General features: G+C 46.5%; 1 pseudogene; it reads left to right on the top strand.

Annotated features, from left to right (window-relative positions):
- The first annotated feature begins 3,167 nt into the window (after positions 1-3,167).
- Positions 3,168-3,286, top strand: LOC134937404 (5S ribosomal RNA; annotated as a pseudogene).
- The last annotated feature ends 1,979 nt before the right edge of the window (positions 3,287-5,265 follow it).

Raw genomic sequence — 5,265 nt, 5'->3', positions numbered from 1 at the left:
AGTGCCCCCCCCCCCCACCACCCCCTGCCTACCTTATCCACACATCTCTGATCAAAACTCACCAAATTTCCAGCAGTATATACTGCTGCACCTCATACTTACTTACCTGACCCTCTCCATGAGGGAGAAAATGCTCTGTTCCTGGACTTTCCTGTTAATGTATGATTGTCATCACCTGTGGTGAAACATCTTTCTTATCAATTAACTAGCTCACCACAGGTGATGGCAATCATCACTTCTCGGCCTTTTGGCTAAGATGAAGTGTAGTACCTGCTCGAGGGAAACACTTGGTGGAGTACCTGTTCTTAAGGGGGGGTACACACGGAGAGATCCGTGCTTAAAATCTAAGCAATCTTGCTAGATTGGTTAGATTTTAAGCACGGATCTGCCGTGTGTATGCCCTCCAGCGATAGCGATGCGCGGCCCCGCGCATCGCTATCGCCGGTGCTAGATTGAGCCTGCATGCAGGCTCAATCTAGCGGGTCACTCACTTCACCGTTGTGTGAAGTGAGCGGCACCCCGTCGGCTTTCCCCCTCGCTCAGCACATCGCGCTGTGCTGAGCGGGGTGAGAGATGTGTGCTGAGCGGTCTGTGTTAAGATCGCTCAGCACACATCTCTCCCGTGAGTACCCCCCTTTACACTAGGAGCGTGAGAGGTTCCTAGTGTGGAATGGAGAAACACCTTGTGGAGTACCATGCCGGGGTGTGGCAATGCCTCTGGTCGAGAGAGGAGAAAAACTGGGCTTAGTATCCGCTGCCTATTTAGGGGTTGAAATAGGACCCCTTACGTGAAGCGGGAACAGCCTGGTCTAGTATCCACTCTCGTACTGGGGGTTGCCCCTGGCACAGAGTGGGTATGAAGCTTGGTCTGGCTGAGAGGTCGGGAGCAGCTAGAAGCTCGAGGTGTTTTGTGCCCCTGGAACTGGAAGGGACAGGGGTGCCGGAAATGCACTGGGGATTCGGACCACCAATGCACAAAGGCACTTTAGCACTTAACACTTCAACCCTTCCTGTCTGCACCCACTTTCCTTTGCCCTGGCCTTTTGGCTAGGGCAAGGATAATTTTTTATACCCCCCACACCCCGGCCTTCTGGCTGGGGCTTATTTATTTATTTATACATGCACGTGTTTTGCACTTGTGCACAGCACCAGCACTTATTTATGTTTTGTAGTTTGTCACGTCACGGTTTTTTGTTTGGCGTTTAGGTGAGACCCTTATGGGCCACCCTCTTCCCTAGTTGCTGAGGCTCTCTCCTTTTGGGGAGGGCCAGAGGCTGTTATCGATCCCCAGGGGGAAGCTTCGGCCAACCTTGGGGATACACAAGGGTCCCTCTGTGCTTTGGCAAGGGGGGACTCACAGTCCCTTTTTCCCCTCAGTAGGCCTTTTGGCTCTGAGTAACGGGGCCCTTCTCCTTTCGGAGAGGGTCCAAGAACCTACCCCCCCAGCACGTTTGGTCACAGACACTGGGTGATGACGCACCGCACCTCGGGCTTCAAGTAAAAAGAAAAAAAAAACTACAGGTGATGGCAACCATACATTACCAGGAAAGTCCAGGAACAGAGCATTTTCTCCCTCATGGAGAGGGTCAGGTAGGCAAGTATGCTGCACCTGTGTATAATGCCCATATATTGTGTGTAAATCTGGCTCTGGTACTAGCCAATGCCTCCTGAGCCATATACCTCACTGCATGTCCCGGCATAATAGGTATCCAGTAAAAGATTTTCTTAAGGTACTATTGCAGTAAATATTCTACAACTGCATAGAACAACGGCTCTCAGACTTGGTCCTCAGGACCCCACACAGTTGGCGTTTTGCAGGTCACCCAGCAGGTGCACAGGTGTACTCATTACTCACTGATACGTTTTAAATACATCCACATGTGGTGCTGATTATTTCACTTGCAATTCTGTGAAGAGACCTTGAAAACATTTACTGTTTGGCGGGGATGCGGTCAATTTACCTACAATCAAAATCCCGACGGTCAAAGGGGGTAATTCAGATCTGATCTCTGGGCTGCATTTTTTGCTGCCCTGCGATCAGATAGTCTCCGCCTACAGGGGGAGGGTATAAGGTCTCTGCAGGTGTGCGTTCGCTTTTGTAGCAGAGCTGCACAAACATCAGTTTGTGCTGTCTCTGCGCATCCCAGGACTTTCTGAGCGACTGCAATTGTTTCCTGCTGATCGGTGCCGGAGCTGACGTCAGACACCCTCCCTGAAAACGCCTGATCCCGCCTGCATTTTTCCGGACACTCCTGTAAAATGGTCAGTTGCCACCCACAAATGGCCACTTCTTGTCAAACACCTTGCGAACTCCCGTGCGTTTGGATTTATCGCACCATCCCGTCGCTAGGCACTGATGCCCGATGCTGTTGTGTGATGTTATGCGCAGTTCAGATCTGATCGCTCGCTGCGATCAGATTTGAATTACCCCAAAATCCCAACAACCATTGACTGACGGTCAAAATCTCGACAAGGTCAAAATACTGACAAGGTCAAAATACCAACATTTAAAATGTCGACAGGTCAAAAAGTCAATATGAGTTTTCATGATTTTCCCATTGAAACCGACTTGTTCATACTTTTCCCTCCGACTACCTTGCGCTTGCGGGTAATATCGCACCATTTACCGACCTAACCCCGGCAGTGTAATTCTATTCTAATTTTTCACTTGTTAATTTAACCACGGATGTGCAGTTTATTTCATCCAATTTAATTAATATAATTTAATCATTTGATGCAATTCATTGTTTGATAGGAATTACAAGATATGTATATCAGTAGATCAGTGGGTCCTTTTGTGACATGGAATCAGCAACATTGACAAAGTATCTTTTTCCTTCTGGGCTCAATCACGGAGCACTGGCAACATTGCTGTTACATTTTAAAGCCTGATATTATGTTCCTTGCATTCATGTGAAGAACTCATCACTTTCTATCATTTGTTAATGTCTGTGCATATTAAGAATTCTAGTTTTGACATTATTCATAAATTGATCTGACAGGCACTATCATCTGCTTTCATCCTCTATATCTTTTTCGTGGACTCTCACCATTGATTCAGGGTTTATCCCTGTCTAACATTGGCAGCAGATCCATCTTTTTCTTTCTACTATACATTTAGTGAACTCTCATCAGTGATTCCAGAGCCCTTGCCATCATCCGCAATCCTCTACTATCATACCACACTGTAAACGCCCGAAACCGTCCGATCTTGGAAGCTAATCACTGTCGGGCTGGGTCAGTACTCTAGTGGGTGACCATTGAGGAATACCCGGTGTTGTAGAGCTCACATTGGTCCGTTACGCTCTGAGTCTAACGCTGACAGCAGATTCACACTGCTATCTTTTTCTTATCTGCTCTATCCCCTGCTCAAATAGTGTGAAAATTATCATTTTATTATAATTTGATCTTGCACGGTTATAGGGCCAACCAGTTTAGGCAGCCCCAGTATTAATTGGAGGCGTTATATTTGATTTATTATTTTCATGGCATTCTTACTAGATTTATGCAATCGGGACCGATTATGCTAATTCCAGCATTGACTTGTTACTAATTGAACATTTATTTACTTTATATTATTAGTTTATGTTACTGAGGATCAACATAATTTTTGTTATCCTAATTTCAGTATATATTGGATTGTTACCTTACTTGACGACTATACATCCTTTTATTCCATGATGCTAATAAAAGTTATATTTTATACTTAGATTTTTCCGTATTTGATTCATGTAATATCTACATTATCATTTAAAAGTAAAGAGTGCGCCCACAAAAGAGTCTCTTTTTTCTCTTCACTGTTTTTGTCGTACTTTACCATCCAAGAGGACCTGGAGGGGGAATAAAATAAAGTGCTGAGTGCAGTGAGGCACTGTGCCCGAAGCATGGCGAGCGCAGCGATAAACTTATACGGTGTCCATGTCAACGTACATACCAAAAAACAATGAAAAACGTGTGTTGACTTTTTGACCTGACGACATTTTAAGTGTCGGTATTTTGACATTGTCGGTATTTTAAATGTCTGTATTTTGACCTTGTCGGTATTTTGACCGTCAGGATTTTGATTGTAGGTATTTCATACTAAACCCGTTTGGCGCCCTGAGGACCAAGTTTGAAAACCTGAGGCATAGAATTCAGAGGTCTCCAAACATGGTCCACAAGGCACCCCAACGGTCCAGGTTTTTAGTTTATCCATGCTTGGCCACAGGTGACTTATTTAACACCTCAGTCAATTTGATTTTACCATCTTTGCTAAGCCATGGATATACAAAACATCTGCACCGTTGGGGTGACTTGAGGTCCTCGTTTGAGAACTTCTGGCATAGATCTTTTTTGCTGAACAGTATATCAGAGATGCCGTTATAGTAGGGGCAAGAAGGTACCATCATGTAGGGTTCACTACGATATGCCGGCGGTCGGGCTCCCGGCGACCAGCATACCGGCACCAGGAGCCCGACCGCCGGCTTACCAGAGTGTGGTGAGCGCAAATGAGCCCCTTGCGGGCTCGCTGCGCTCGCCACGCTACGGGCACGGTGGCGCGCTACGTGCGCCACACTATTTTATTCTCCCTCCAGGGGGGTCGTGGACCCCCATGAGGGAGAATAAGTGTCAGTATGCCGGCTGTCGGGATCCCGGCGCCGTTATACTGTGCGCCGGGATCCCGTCAGTCGGCATACAGAAGACCACCCCATCATGTATAGTGGTTTGCACACTACAGAGAAGCAGAAAAACAAGTAATGTGACACCTAATTCATTAATAATATTACAAAGGGCCTGACTCAGAAGTGAACGCAATGGCAAAGTTTGCACAATTTAGCATTTTTAATTATTTTTTGCTGTGCATGTGTCTGACTCCTACTGCGCATGCGTCGCGGTTGATTACCAATGGCAATCACGCTGAGCATGTGGATGTAAAGTGACAGTCAGTGTGCGTTTATGGTAGGTAACAGAGGGGATACTTGTCAAACACAGGTGTTTTGTGTGCATGCTGTAGCCAGTGTCTGTGTGCGCAGCTGCAATGGCTCTCGGCGTCTTAGCTCAGACCTTTCTGACCTTTCACAGACATTCTGAGCAACACAGAGTCACTCAGACCTTCGATGGTGCAGATTAGAGATGCCGCCAGTGGGCGTCTATAAATCCTGTTGGCTGCAGCAATAGCCTGTGTACAGTTGTGTATGTACAGTAAATGCCCTCATTCATTAGTGCAACTTATCCGGGCTTGATGTCACATATGATTTCTTTTGAATTCCCCGGCAGCTTCCTAGG

This window comes from Pseudophryne corroboree, chromosome 6, assembly GCF_028390025.1.
Source record: "Pseudophryne corroboree isolate aPseCor3 chromosome 6, aPseCor3.hap2, whole genome shotgun sequence".
Taxonomy (NCBI): domain Eukaryota; kingdom Metazoa; phylum Chordata; class Amphibia; order Anura; family Myobatrachidae; genus Pseudophryne; species Pseudophryne corroboree.
Note: the sequence above shows the minus strand (reverse complement) of the source record. Positions and strands in the feature narration are given on the sequence as shown.